Source organism: Amphiura filiformis, chromosome 12, assembly GCF_039555335.1.
Source record: "Amphiura filiformis chromosome 12, Afil_fr2py, whole genome shotgun sequence".
Lineage (NCBI taxonomy): Eukaryota > Metazoa > Echinodermata > Ophiuroidea > Amphilepidida > Amphiuridae > Amphiura > Amphiura filiformis.
The window spans coordinates 19644369-19661173 of NC_092639.1; the positions used below are offsets into that span (position 1 = coordinate 19644369).

At 35.9% G+C, this 16805-nt stretch overlaps 1 non-coding gene across 1 annotated transcript; it reads left to right on the forward strand.

Moving 5' to 3' along the window:
- The first annotated feature begins 6614 nt into the window (after nucleotides 1–6614).
- Nucleotides 6615–6685, forward strand: Trnag-gcc (transfer RNA glycine (anticodon GCC)). Its single transcript has one exon. It is a non-coding gene; the product is annotated as a tRNA-Gly (tRNA).
- Nucleotides 6686–16805: the final 10120 nt, after the last annotated feature.

The window sequence follows — 16805 nt, forward strand, 5'->3', positions numbered from 1 at the left end:
TGACAATTCTACACCGCCATAATCACATTTTGCACCACCTATAGAATAATAATCAGCAAAGAAAAACGTTTAAACTGGCCAAACCATCTAGCCTGATAAAACAATAATTTGCAGCCGGACTAGACTATAATCCAGCACTGAAACGTTTTGTGTGTTTGCCCTCTGCCACAGCGGTGACACCCAGGTGGAAATAAACAAACCTGATTTCGCGCGGAACATTTTGATTGCTGCAATCAATGCGTGGTGTGGATTTCTAATAGAGGTTATCCGTGTTCTATAAGCTGCATATCCTATCAGCGACTGCTATACCTTGTTTAGGACTTTCAAAAGAAGTATACCTGCATGTGCAACCATGACTGTTTCAAAGTAGCTCGCCAAAGTCCTGCAGGTAACTCCGAGGTCGTGCATTGAATTGGTTTGAATGTGAAATACTACGGGAACCAGCGCCTTTTGTTAGAAGTCAGGCATGAGTAAAGTGGATAAGCTCTATACGCCGTAGAAGTGACGTCATAATCGGATTAACTACCATAGCAATAGATGAATACAATTTTTGAGTAGACCGCCCTGCACTACAAGCAGATTGTACTAATCACCTGTGTATGTCAGCAAACATCGATTGAATACAATACCGCTGTATTCAAAGATACTTATCTTACAGGTGCGAGTGATCAGCCTTTCTTTGACATCTATGGTTCAATGCATCGGTACCCCGTGAACGTTGTAGTGCAGGGCGGTATAGTCAAAATTGTATTCATCTATTGCTATGGTAGTTAATCCGATTAACTACGTCACTTCTACGGCGTATACTGAACGTCGTATGTGTGTATGAACCTCCGACCTTGAGACACCGCGCGCACAGACTGGCTACCTGCTGATCTCCGGGTTCGTGTATATAGCTTAAGTCGTGTTCACACGGTCGGTAATAAGTGACTTATGTCCGACCGTGTGAACACGACTTTACTGATGGAGAGAGAGAGAGATGCATAATGTAAACTGCACATTAATGCGCGTGGGTTTTGTGTGTATGTTCCACAGGGGGTGCACCGCTCAGTCCGACACGCCATTAGTCCGACAACAAAAATTCCCTATACTTAGAGGTGCGTCAGTCCGAAAATGAAAAGCACGGCGCTAGTCCGAAAAAAAGCATGCGCTAGTCCGAAAATGAAAACCACTGCAACAGTCCGACACGCCGCTAGTCCGAATCTGAAAACACAGTTTTCAGTCCGACACGCCGCTAGTCCGAATCCGAAATACACCGCGCTAGTCCGAATTTGGAAATCATTTCTTCAGTCCGACACTGCGCTATGGTTTTCAGTTTCGGACTAGCGCAGTGTTTTTTAGATTCGGACTAGCACAGTGTCGGATTGAAGGAGTGTTTTCCAGATTCGGACTAGCGCAGTGGTTTTCAATTTCGGACTAGCGCAGTGGTTTTCATTTTCGGACTAGCAGCGTGTCGGAGTGGCAGAGTGTATTTTAGATTCGGACTAGCGGCGTGTCGGACTGGTGCAGTGCATTTCAGATTCGGACTAGCGGCGTGTCGGACTAGCAGAGTGTCGGACTAGCGGCGTGTCGGACTAACGCCCTGTACCCGTTTCACAGAGGTTTTGTGCGTGGGGTTTAGGGTGGGTGTGTGTTTATTTGAGGTTTTGTGCGTGGGGTTTGGGGTGGGTGTGTGTTTATTTGACCGAACGTTGAGATTATTTAGTTTTTCATTCTTTTTGACGTTGTTTGAAATAAATATTGGCAACAGCACACGTTGCAAATATCAACATGATTAAAAACATAAATTGGACAATAGCACTCAAAAATTAATTAGAGTATCATGCTGTAACCTACTTCTATGCCATTGTAATCTTTTCATTGCGTAGCGACTGATGGGACTAGTCTAGTGCAATTTGTGTGTTATCGGATTTCTCCAGCTGTCATCTGGGTGTTGAGTATACAATATTATTGTAATCTGTTTTAATAATCCTTCACCCCTCTCCATACAACGGTTTATTGTTCATCTCTACATGATATCAATTCAAATGAAAATGTTTACATACATTCTCAGTCAATGTCAAGCTGAGTAATTGTATTTCCATGAGGAAACACCCTCAGCCCTCAGTGATGTTTTTCATGTTAGAGGTCATGCTGCATCTTTGACACAATACCTGAGGTCATCGGACAGTTGGCTCTGGGAGCTGGAAGTTGAGGTTGGGGCAAGTTGGATTTTTTCCCGCCCAAGTTTATATATCATGTATTTCGTTCATCCATCTGCTCCCAAAATCCTCAAGAAACTTTAGAACAAGAAATAGGGGGCCCAGTAAAACCTTGACAGTATGACAGTAGCGTAGCGTGAGACATCATAGGGGAGGGGGCACCTACCATGATGGATTCATTGGGGCAAAAGCCATCCGAAATTTTCCTATGGGATTTTCTCAATTTTCATATCGTGCATGATATGACGCTACATTGTTAGAAAGGTGCCAAACTGCCAATTAGAACCTTTTTTTGTCCCGTATATGGAACCATTATTATTAGCTCTTGAACCCTCAAAAAAGGTTCCAGGAAATGCAGAAACCCTTTGGGGAACCCTTAAAGGTTCTATAGTGTGCACAGAGAACCTAAAAAGGTTCCACAGAGTGCCTTAAGAACCTTTAGTGCTTCCTGTGAGAACCATATGAAAGGGTTCCATACACTGGACAAGCGAAGAGACCCTTTTACTTAGCAACCTTTTTTCTAAGAGCATGAAGAGTGTACGCCATTTTGTTTCTTCTGAAAAGCGATTACTATGATAATAAGTTTCTGTTTGTTTGTCCTATCCGCATGTTTGTCTGTTTTAAGTTTCTAAAAAAATCTCATCTAAAGGGTTGGTTTACAGAAGGAGGATCAAGAATGGGGAAAAGTATTGTATAAAGTGGTATCAAGTTTCCAAACGCTCGCCGACATCTGAGTGATCGAAGCGGCGCGGCTGACGGCCAAACTTTTGAATGTGTAAACGGTAACGATTAAAGGCAAAATATTTAACCACATGTAAAGCCCCGATGGATAGAGTCACTTTGCCTATTTGCGAAATAAAAACATCACTTTAATTATATATTTAGGCATAATGGGTTCAGAATTACAAGGTTCTGTGGTTCTAACTGACATTTTGAAACAGCCATATTAAAGTTCGCAAAAAAACAAAAAACACTAAGTCTTAAAAAGAAATTTATCATAAGTGAGGTCTTTCTACAAGTTACAAAACTAGGTCGATCCTTCATGTAATTATTTCGTGTAAGCTAATCCTAACCCTAACCCTAACCCTAACCCTATAACCCTAATCCTAACCCTAATCATAACCCTAATCATAACCCTAAACTAAACCTAACCTTAACCCTAACCCTAACCCTAATTTCGTGTAAAATTAACATGGAGTAATAACCCAAAACTAGCCGAATTTATAGTTTCAAAGCTTGGAAAATAACAATTTCAAAATTAATATTATCTAAAAAACATTAAAATGTCAGTATAGAGCCTTGTAATTCTGGACCCATGAAATTGTTTCTAGTTACTTCTATAGACCTACTTGATTCGATTTGTTGCATGCAAAGATCCACCACAATCAAGTGAATAAAATAATTGGCACAGAAATATATATATTAATCTAGGCCAATATTGGCGAGAAACATCATAATAATTAGGCATATATGTCACATATTGCGCCCGAGGTCCGTGCATTCGATTCAGGGGCTGTTATTTTCTTTGGAAGAGATGTTGGGGCCTTTGTTTATGACCCCCTCTTTTTTTTTCTCTTTTTTTTCATTGCAACAACATTATGCGGGTTAGCCCTTGAAACTTAAAGCCATATGAGTTCGGTTAAATTTTATGTTGTTATTCTGCTAAAAATTATGAACTGATGAGGTTTTTGATCATAAGCCGAAATAACTGAGGTAAAATGAAAGAAAATGCATAGTCTCTTGAATCTCCGTTTTAATTGACCTTTTCGGTAAATCCCATAACCCATTGCGAGTACACCTGAGAACTCGTCATTTGACGTCACGCCGACTTGCAATGCGCAGTAACGATGTTCGATAAGCGATGTGCGCATCGGCGCGGAGCGGCGTGACGCAGAATGACGAGTTCTTAGGTGTACTCGCAAAGGCTTATGGGATTTACCGAAAAGGTCAATTGAAAACTCTTATTACTCACAAGCTCACAGTTTGGGTTTGTTGAAGGCACAAGCCCCCCCAAAGAAAATGGCAGCCCTTTATTCTCCATAAGCCAATCATCCCGTTCAAACACAAACACACTGATCAAAGGCCTAGAACATAAAAATTTTAAGTTTTAAGATAGGCCTATTCTCAAAATATCTATCTCAACATTCTCAAGAATCGCTGAACTAATAACTCATTTTAATGCATTTTTCATACTGATTCAAACTATGGCCATTCACAATTAATAATTCTGACATTTTTTAATTTTGTAAAGACAATTTGGAACTTTTCGCCTGTGTGCAATAAAGGGTTATAATAACGATCTGACACTTTTTAGTTATGGTCATTCTTTGATTGTAACATCCAAGACACGTCGATTTTTTGTTGTTAAAAATAACGATTATATGCATCAACATTTTTGAGTGAATAGCGCCGTCTATATAATATGATTCAAGTCTGACAAGAAGAGTCTTTCAAAAAGACACAGTTCACGGATCAGGTGTATAGTAATTTGTTCTAACTTTCCATTTTCATATCTAACCTACTCTGCACTGATCTTACAATAAATTAGTGATTTGAGGCATAATGATACCTATACGCTTATATAACTCTCCAGGAAGAAACACATTGAAATACAAACTTTCAAAAAGTCAATTATACCATGCAGATAATAACCTTGGCCCAATAATTAATAGAGTTCCAATTAAGATAAGCAAACATTGATACTGGGTAGATAACAGGAACTAAATTTCGTCAGTTGGAACATAGACCATTGAGTAAATCGCCTGTATCAAAATATCAGTGTATTTTTCATATATGCAGTGATATGCTCAGCTTATAATATCACAAAATAAACAATAGCATTGACCTTACCCACCAATCAGTAAAACCTATTATAATCATGTGATGGCTCAATCCAATAGTAAACATGCTTAGAAAAAAGGCAAAAAAATAGTCCTGGCTGCCATTGTCTCAATACAAGATAAGATGTGCTAAAAAGTGCTTGTCATGTGGGGTAGGATTAGATAAAGGGATACAAACCTGGGTATGAGACATTAGGAATTATTTCCTAGCCTCTTAACCACAGGGTTGATGGGCTACATTTAGCTATTCAAGACACAATGTATGTAAGGGATAAACTGTGCACATGAGATATGGGTTCAAGTGGGGGAAATGTTCACTCCGTGAACAAAAATGAATTGTGGTAGCCATGGTAATGTAAACAGAACTAAGGTTACTAGTATTATTCCAGTCAGTTTTCCAGCTCCAATGTAATGAATGTTGAAGTTGTATTAACTATTAATTATTAATCAGTGGCTCCGGAAACGGGGCCGGTGGGGGCCAGCACCCCCAATAATTTTGGTGAGGGTACCTAAAGTAGGCCCTTTCCTAGATTTGAGATAAAAGTCATAACTTTATAGTAAAATTAATACGATAAAAGTTATAATTTAAAGATAAAAATTCAGAACTTTAAGCGTTCATCCATGTAAAATGCATGCATTTCAAAAGTTTACTCGCGAACTCCGTACCCACCCACCCTCAGCGTTCCCCTTCTGTCTCTACATTTACTAATAATTGATTTTGCCGGCTCTTGTCATTCTATTATTTATTTATTTATTTATTTATTTATTTATTTATTTATTTATTTATTTATTTATTTATTTATTTATTTATTTATTTATTTATTTATTTATTTATTTATTTATTTATTTATTTATTTATTTATTTATTTATTTATTTATTTATTTATTTATTTATTTATTTATTTATTTATTTAACAAGTATTATTTTTCAGGTGACTAACTTTGGAATTAAAAGTGCTCAAACCCAGAAATTGAAGAGGACATTTTAATTGTTTATTATGTAGGGCCCATTGTCATACCTGAGACTATTATACCTGAATAATAGTAATATACTAGTCTCAGGTCATACATATATAATAAATCCCATACAGGGAATACAAATGGAAAAACAAAAAAACAAAAAATCCCTATGTAGATTAATTCTATAAAACTTAATTCAGTGTATTCCGCAATGATCAATATGCACATTGCTGCAGAATCAATAGTCTCCTACACAGCCAGTTCAACAAAATTATGTTCGTGCATGTAAGCATAGGTATTTGATGTAAGCCACTTACAGTCTGCCCCGAGACTAGCATAGCGCCACCATCCCGCACGGAAACCAGCCATGTCCGCACACAGTATACCGTGGAGCAGTGGAGCACCATGCACCACTCCACAACCCCAACTACGTTATTGTACTGTTTACCAGTGTATGGTATCAGTCTATTAAACTATATTTTCAAAAACATAGGTCTAACACAACAAAAATGTGCTTTCTTTCTCTCTGTTATGAAGTCAAAAACAAACGAGGGAGTTTTAGTTCTTGTTTTCACAGTTTATATACTAATAAATCCTTCACGTATCCATCAAAGCACGGATGGTTCAGTGGTAGAATTCTCGCCTGCCACGCGGGAGGCCCGGGTTCGATTCCCGGTCCGTGCACATTTTTTTTTACCTCATCATAACACAAATTTCGGTTTGACTTAGTCTAAGATTGAAAAAATTGTATCATTTAGACTTCACAATATTGTTTTTTTTTTCTCTGTACGTATCATTTATTTTTTAGGGCATAAATATTTAGTATTAAAGAAATTATAGGCCTCCTAATTCCTCCGGGAAATATTTTGTGCATGATGTGATTTTTATATCAAGTAAATTATTTTTGAAACCAAAATAAATGGGCCTAGTACGAGCTTAATGAGGCTTCGGATGTGAAGATGTAAACGTATAGGCTTACGTAGGCTACAGGCCTAAGAAAATTTTTAGTTTCCATACTAATATCGTAGGCCTACACGTTTCAACAAATGAAAATACAAATTGATATAAAAATGAAGAAGTTGAACGGCGAAAATAAATATATCAAAGTCATTCATTCATTAATTAACTCATTTTTTTCTTTCGTTCATCTATTCATTTTTATTTATTTATTTTTATTTATTTATTTATTTATTTATTTATTTATTTATTTATTTATTTATTTATTTATTTATTTATTTATTTTATTAATTCATTCATTTATTTATTTATTTATTTATTTATTTATTTATTTATTTATTTATTTATTTATTTATTTATTTTATTTATTAATTATTTAATTAATTAATTAATTAATTAATTAATTAATTAATTATTTAATTAATTAATTATTTAATTAATTAATTAATTAATTTATTTATTTATTTAAAAACATTTATTTATTTATATTATTTATTTATTTATTTATTTATTTATTTATTTATTTATTTATTTATTTATTTATTTATTTATTTATTTATTTTTCTATTTATTTATATTTTTAGTGATGAACTAGAATCACTACTTACGACGAATATAAACAATAACACAAATATCAATCAAATCGAATCAAATGACAAAATAGTGAAGTACTGTAATTTTTGACTCAGCGATTCGTATTTTTATTATAATTAGTATATAAATAGTAGTTTATTCGTTTAATTATTTATATAATTAATATAACTGCTATAATTATCATATTTATTATCAAATATTATATCCAAAGTCCATTATGAAACAAATGAACGGGACATACTAAAAAAACATAAACTATGCCTACATGTAGAGAATCTGATGAATGTGTCACTGTCCGTTCGAACATTGACACAGTGCAGTGGAAAACATGTACGCATTTGACAGACAGAACATTGCATCCATGTCCAGGTACCGCCGTATTATATCCACTTTTGAAACCCCTTCCCGTCATTCAGACGCAAATCCGGGGGAAAATCTTAAAAATCACAAGACGTTTTGTTGACACTGAATACTTTGTTTCTTGCACTCATACGCAATCCAATTAATGAACGGTCAATTTTCCAAGCGTCAGTATCTTAAACTCCGATACAATTGAAATAATCTACTACATTAATGAATTGGCATCTTTATGGAGCCCTGTTTCAGACCATGATCCCATTTTACATATTTTAGACATTTTATGGAGAGCGGGGGGGGCATTCGAGTTTCGAAGTGACAAGTTTGGGTCATTGGGTGGGTGCGAAGCCCCTGATATTTAAAAAAAAATGGAGCCTGAATTTTGGGACCATCAGTAGCAAAATTGAGCAAAGTTTGAAATATTGTGGAGAAAAAATAATACTATTGAACATCACTCATTGTCATGTCGCGCGTTCGGGTGTATGTATGTAATACCAAAATCTTTTGGGTCATTTACGCCGTACCCTAAGCCTATATCTCTTAAATCATGAAATAGTTATATCCAGTTCATTATAGCAATTTAAGACATACATGAGGTTCTTGCAGTGTATAGTTTGATCAGCTCGTAATCGGCGGGATTTGTTAGGCTTTTATCACTACGCCGAAAAGTACAAAAGTGTCATAGTTGACCTACCTGGTCTCTATTGTGCTTGTTAAAGAAAATAGACAACGTATATCGGACTTGAATGAATAATTTGTGGTGCTTCTGGCAAGATGTCACAAGACAATTTTCGAAATAAAATATATAAATATATTAATCCGCGATGTTATAAGGCCCGCAGATTACGAGCTGATCAAAGTATTCGCTACTTGCACGGTTCCGCCATTATGCACTATGTGCGGGAGAGCCTCGAACTGGCAGCATACATGAATGGGAATTGAACTAGTCATAACGTTCTGTGTAAGGTTACATAATTCTTCCTTTCATGTATGCTGCCAGTTCGAGGCTCTCCCCGCACATAGTGCATAATGGCGGAACCGTGCAAGTAGCGAATAGGGTTCTTGTGGAACGCTAACGACGCTTTGCATTATGGGATTGATAAACGTAACCGGCAATCCACGAAAGATAAAAATAATTACCGAAGCTCACGGATGTCATAATAAATACTCTAGCTAGCTGAGAGGAGAACGGGTTGAAAGATGAAGATGTAGTGGCTGAAGGGGCAATGTGGATAGATGGATGGCTGGAGATGAGGCCACTGGGGTGTCGCAGGGTTTGTCGCATATATAGGGTGATGGTGACTACTCGATGGGTTTTGTCATGTCATTTACTTGTTTTCACCATTCTTTCAGAATGACATCTGTACGTGTGTGAATATACATTTCTAAGAACTTAGTGTCAAACACCTTTCAAAAGACACCCTTAGGAGAAAACATCTGCTTTGACCTAAAAAGATGTTGCAGCGGCAAGTTCGTCAAGCAAGAGAAGTGATTTGCAGGCTCGTTGAAGAATGGGAATATTTTTGATGATGCTGACGAGAATAGTACAAGAGCAACAAGTTGGATCATTAATTTCATTATTTGATTGGTTACCATGGTTACGCAATGGGCTATAGATGCACACCCCCTATAGAGGAATTCGGATTTCCGGACGTTTTGTCAAATCGTGATTGCAAAGGCGAAAATATCCATCAGAAATCCTCAATTTGAGAGCTCATTTGGGACAATTCTGAGATGTTTGATTTATTTTATTGTATTTCCCAGCTTTTTCCAGTAACATTGGCAACTGGAATTCCAGACGTTTTCAGGAAGCACACCTGGAATCCAGACATTTCTTTTATTGAAAATTTACTCCTCTATAGGGTGCGTGCATTCATTTTCTGGAATACTAGTTGCCCAATGTATTATGTGTTTTGGAACAATGTTGTGTTGTTGTTTTTTTACATACAATCCAGTCCGACATCCATTTTGCGTTTACCCTATTTCGTGAAACAGTACATCATTACATGGTTTAGGTCCAATACTCTACCCTTTCCCAACCCACCCAGATAATTTAGAATCTAATAGCATCGCTATGTAAATTTTGTACTTCCAAGTTCTTAAATTAGAGTGTCATTTCTATTCAAATTTCAAGTTCAAACCCATGCATCAAAGTCAACAGTATTCATTTTGTTTTCCACATTTTGCATCATTTTACAGCAGAGCCGAAATGACAATTTCCTTATGAATCCCTCCGAATTAATTTTAGACAAACACACGTGTAATTGCAAAGTGGTGTCTCTAACCATTTAATTTCTGCTTTTGGTTATTCTCTAGTCTTATATCTATCCCGGCTTTTCTGTCGTGCCTTCTCGGTCATCCAACTCGCTCTACCTTCCGCGTTCCGCTTTGACTACAAGTATCAGCCTACACGCCCTGAGCGAATTGCTTGTCATACTTGTCAAAACTCACTTGGAATGTAAATCCAACATGTTCAAGCTGCTTATTAATTTTTCAAAAAGAACCATTTGATCGCTGCATTTTTATGTGCGCAACCACGTTTTGTTCTTTTCATTGTTCTTAAAATTTCAACTGAAAAAATACACCTATATACGACTTTGTGATTAAGCAGCGTTTATAAGTACTTAGTAAAAATCATCTACAAGATAAGCTTTTATCTTTATACTGTATACCCTCTTCACTCCCCTTCCTCAAGAGGCCTAGCTGCCTGCAGCAGCTGTGTCTGATACTATTCAACATATCACTGTAAATTGTCATTCTCTATGTTCTCACTATCAACATACCCAACATGCCCTCAAGTTCAACGACCGAGAGGTACTCTTAATGCTTCGACTAGACCCGCTGATGTTGCATGCATGGCAATGTGCTTCAACTCTATTTTCGAGGAAGGGGGCAACCAGAAACAGCAAAGGCGTAACGACCCCTCCTGTCATGTCTATAGTTAGAAACTGTATCTAGACGTACATGGTTTATAAGTGGGTAATGATGTTAAGGGTGAGGGTAAATTAATTGACCTAGGGGTATGGTGGTAGTAAATTGACAAGATTATTTTCAAATTTAGGCAATTGACATCTGTCAATTGGTACGGTATCTGTCTGGTATTTTGACCTGGAGGTGTCAAGAAGACTAAAGACTAAAATAGCTTTAATACAACATTGATGTAAAACATCAAGTAAGCAATAATTTTGTTTTCATCTGTGGGCAATGTAGGTTTGGAACCTTTTTGAGCAGTAGAAATGCTCGGCTGTCAATTCGCCTTTGGAAATAATTTTTAAATAATGTCTTTAAAGTAAGTTGAACGCTAACTCACCGTGAGCGTTATAAATGCTGTCAATTCGCCTTCGGAAATGTCTTTCAGTAAGTTGAACTCCCGTGGAATTTAAGGGGTTTTTTTCTTCAGATTGGATAATTCATATCAACGATGTCTATTTAATTCCACAGGTAGAAATTGTTTATTTTAGTGGTTTAATATGCACATCATTGAAAAAAAATTGAAAAAGATAAAGCAGCATGTTTACTGGAATTCTATAAATGGTTGGTAGACTTACGGTCATTTAACTCTGATAGTAATGGCCGTAGCACATCGGACAGATTTGTTCTGTAATTAACCATTGGTCAACAGAGTCTGATATGTTTAATGTCAAGCATCTTGAGACGGTCATCACACAAATATCTTAATAATTACAAGACGAATGCCAATTAAATTGAGTTTCCGTTCAGCGATAAGTACAAATTGAAATCGGTCATTCTTATACGCGTGTCAATTACTTTGGTCAAATGTGCCGTTTTCTTATTGAATATTTACCATGTTTATACTGATCGGTGATTACAAGGTGTGACATGACCATGATGACTGGTTATAAGGTAGCACTTTTGTCAAAAGTGCTACCCGCAACAATAATTACTAAAAATTTCTGTTTAATGGCCATTCACAATTATAGTTTGATCAACTCTTAATCGGCGGGCCTTATAACATCGCGGATTAATATCAATATATTTTATTTGACATCTCGCCAGAAATATCACAAATTATCAATTGAAGTCCTATACTTTGTGTACTTTCTTTAACACGGAAAATATAGACCACGAAGACCAACTATATATCTCTCTTCCGCGGGTTTACTTTTCGGCGCAGTGGTAAAAGCTTAATTCCGCCGATTACAAGCTGATCTCGAAGTTAGTGACTCGAACTGATGAAGCACACGCAAATGAGCAACTTGTCCATTTGTATGTTTTTATGTTAATGTTATTCATTATGTTCACCATTCTTCACCGCGCATAGTGTCTTTTAATTCTACGATATGAACCATTCTCTTCGATTAGGAGTCAGAGTCCTTTAACATTTTAATCCGGTACACTTCCCCCAATTTGGCATTCACCATGTTCACAACAACACCAAATGTTTGTGGGTTTTAAATAAAAATTCATAGTCCTATGAGAGATAGATTCCTGAACCAGTAAGTTGATGAATGTAGGAATATTGAACCTGTAGAACTTTGCCATTGAAAATGCAACTATTCAAGAGTGGCTCATAATGTTGATGAATGGACATGATAATATTATTATCGTACTGATTCTTCTTCTTCTCCTCCTTCTACTTGACTATGCCCAAGCGTTTAACCAATTAACCTAAGCTTTCATCTGCGATGCATGAGCAACAAAGATATAGCTTATCATTTCACCAATAAAACATCCTATAGCATTTTTATACGGTGTACTTCTTGCCTGAAAAATAGATGACACCTGAGAGAAGTTATAGCTAGGTGAAAACTATCTATTTCAAGTTTATCTAGGTATGTTTGACTGGCAATCTAGCTAGTACTATGTTAATGAGGTATGTAGACGTACGGTCATTTAACTCTGACAACGCTGGTTTGTATAGACAGTCGTGTATTGCAAGCTTTAAACATGGGTCAAAAGGGTTTCTACACAGCAATCCTTAAGTTACAAGTGTCAATTAACCACCTATTAACCACCAATCTTCTTAGTGGCGTTCATTAAAACCAGGTACCTGTCATGCCTAGTATTATAATTATATATAAGTGCAAACCAAGGGGATGCTTTTTTTCTTGAAACTGTTACCGCTGTAAAATAAACTAAATCATGAAAATTCCGTCAATTGTTAATTATTTCGTCAGTTGTTAATTATCATGGGACCATTATCTAGAAAGTGCGATTATTTTGTGATTTTCTGAAAATATTTTTTTTATTATGTTTATTCCTTTGAATATTATATCACGGTGACTATTGTAGTATTAAAATGGTAACATGACAAGTTAAGCTGTCACTTGTGATAAAACTATAGACCATGTTGACCGCACCATATGACATAATTATCGCAGTTTAATATGTTTCATTACTAAAAATGGTTTATTTTTTTGATCGGGCCATTCAAATATCCATGCTAAACATATTTGCCTGTCAAGCAACTCTTTATCTAATTTTTATTTAATGTTCGTTAATTCATCTTCTTCGCATACATTTTCATTAAGTTATCATTAGAACATGCCCCTCTTTCAGGTCAAAGCTCTAATCCATAAACCCTAAATTGTTGTGCAAGGTGAACTCTTGTGGCCGTCTGCTCCGCAGTCGAAGGATGTGTCAATAATGTGACACGGTTGTTTAATGGCATGTAAAACTGAGTCATTTTAAAGAAACGTTGAACAATGGTGACGCTATTTATCTTAAATCTTGTTTGCATCTTTACAAGGGATAGACACTTGTATGATGGTATTAGAACATCAGCAAATGACAAGTGAATTTTCAAACAACATTTTATCATGAAATGTAAGGTATAACTCATATTATTTGGCTAATTTAAATTTAAAATATATGTAATAGCGCCCTCAATTTGTACACAAATGTACAGCTTATAGAATAAAAATTACCACAAAAAGCAGAAAAAGATGAATAATTTGATATTGAAACGAAAATCAATGTTAAAAATTGCTACAAAATATATGTGCATATAAAGTTTATTTGTGTGATAGCTGTTGGTATTATTCAGGTCTATAGAATTGAACATTATATACGGTAATGTTTCGTTAAAAAAATTAATAAAATGACCACATTAAACAACCGTGGTGACAACCCTGAATGTGTTGGATACTAAAATTCTCCGAAACTCTCCTATACCAATTCTCCTAAATTTGAACCCCTGAACCAGTAATGAAATAGATTATTGAAACAGTCGAACTTAGCCATTGGAAAGACATGATAATATTATTATCGTACTCGTCCTTCTTCTTCTCCTCCTTCTACTTGACTATGCCCCAAGCGTTTAACCATGTTAACCTAAGCTTTCATCTGCGATACATGAGTAACAAAGATATAGCTTATCATTTCACCAATAAAACATCCTATATCATTATACGCCTGCTTCTAGCCTGAAAAATAGATGACACCTGAGAGAAGTATGCTTTAATCCAGCTATAGACGAATCCAACGAGCCAAGTCATGGTCAGGATTTGGTCGGCCATGACGGGTCCCCGCATGCACCACACTGGTGTAGTGACTGCCCAATTGGGTGGATTAAAGCCGCTTAAAATTCGATGTTAGATTCTTTTGTGTTGTATTCTGTCATTATTCTTTTGTCTACGTGTAACACAGGTGATAGAATGCAGTTTAAAATACCCTCCAAGGCCGCATTATTTCACATTTTATGTGAGATTGAGCCGACGGGGACCCAACTTTGGCAGCCATTAAGGTTACACAAAGAGACGTATAAAAAACGTATAAAAGACGTATAAAGTTGTTCTCTAAAACAGAGTTTTCTCAGTAATCAAATATCGCAGCGAGTGAAATGTTGGTGCATTGATGTAGCTTAACATTTTTGTGTGTGTTATACACAAATTATTAGAATAAATTTGAAAATCCTTCGTTTAAAGCATTTTTACCCACCATGTTCACAAGATCAAAAACACGTTCCATGAGGTTTTTTTTCAAATGTGCGCTCCGTATAAATCCACACCGAGCGATTGTTTTCTTCTTTTTCGTATTGTATTACAAATCGATCAAAGAAATAATGTTGCCATGGGGAAGAACCAAATACAGTACCGATTAAATTTTAAAAGCCCGTTTTGGGGGAAAATTTTGGAGAATTTGCTTGAGAAAAGCTGGTTTGTGAAATTATCGATATCTTGATTACGAGACGTTAATTTAGACATCTGAATACCTACATTATTTCTCAGCATGCTGCCAATTGCTATTCCATTTGATTTTCACTCCAAATTGAAGCTAGTTTTGCAAAAAACGAGGTTTTCCTCCATCAGTTCGTTCAAAATTTCAGCGCCGACATGCGTGTTTATTCTAAGAGCCATAATGCGGACGCGATTGTAATCAAGTAATTTTGCATCCAATTATAGTTATATCATCCGCTTTGAGAACAGTCAATTGCGTAAGCTGATCTATGGCCGAGTGGATAGAGCGTTGGACTGGGATTCTAATATGAACTATTTTTGTGGGTTCGAGTCTCCGTGTGGCTGAATTTTCTTTTTTTTTCTTTTCTCATTTTTACTTCCTTTCTTTCCTCTTTTCTTTCTCCTTTCTTTTTCATTTCTTTTTTTTTTTCATTTCTTTCTTTCTTTCTTTCTTTTTCGTTCATTTTCTTTCTCTCTCTTTCTTTCTCTTTTTCACTATTTCTTTTATTCTTTCTTGCTCCTTTCTTTTTAGTTTTATTTGATTGATTCGCTGAGTGCAGTGAATCGTGATTGATTGTTTTTCACTTTATATATTAATTCAGAAATTTGTAGGCCTGCTAAGTCTGTCTTGTTGATTTTCATCCCAAATTCGATTTACAAATAATTGCTTTTTGATATTGTTGTTGTTGCCTATACCCTTACATTGTAATCAGGGGAATAGCAGCATTGATTTCATCAAAGATATCAAGGCTATAAATTCAAAATCAACACATTTTCCAGGGCGTAGCTTGACGAAGTGCCCCCAATCAATTTTAAAATTTATAAAATCCTTGTGAAAATTGCCGAAAACGGCTTGTGCCACCCCCCGGCATCCGAGCTCCGGGCACGAGCTAAGCCAAGTTTCATAGCCTTTTCATGTCTTGACCGTGGATCGATATTCTATTGTAAGTAGGCCTACGTCCCGGAACGCTTGTTCATTTTCTGCATGGCTGTTTCTGTTATGAACTTACGCCCCTCTGAAATCAAGCGCATGAAAAACTCTCGGCTAACCTTAAGGGATCCAAAATGAGCGTTTATTGGGTTTCGACAGTATTTTTTGTGGGACATGAGAGCACCTCAGACCTATCGAATTGCATTCTGAATACGAAGCATGTCTTTCTTATATCAAATAATTTTCATTTTTTAAAATCACAATATAATACAAATTTTATGACAAATTATAAAAATTTGATATTTTTCAAATTTTTGATATATAACAGTCCTCGAAGTAAATTATATAAATCTAATGATATATTCTTAAAGTGTATGTAGCAGGAGGAAAAGCCGACGGTCAATTGAAAATTTTGACATTTCATATTGAAGATATGGATTTTTTCCAAAAATACCTAATTTTTTTTGGTGTTTTGGGAAAAAAAATCCATATCTTCAATACGAAAGGTCAAAATTTTCAATTGATCGTCGGCTTTTCATCCCACCTACATACACCTTAAGTATAAATCATCAGATTTATAAAGTTTACTTCAAGTACTGTTAAATATCAAAAATATCAATTTTTAATGATATGCCATAAAATGTGTATTAAATTGCGAATTTCAAAAAATCAAAATTATTTGATATCAGAATGACATTCTGCGTATTCAGAATGCAATTCGATATGTCTGATGTGCTCTAATGTCCCAAAATAAATACTGTCCAAACGTTCATACCCCAGCCCTTAAGGTATAGGAATGCGTGAATTTGGATTCGTCTATAAGTTG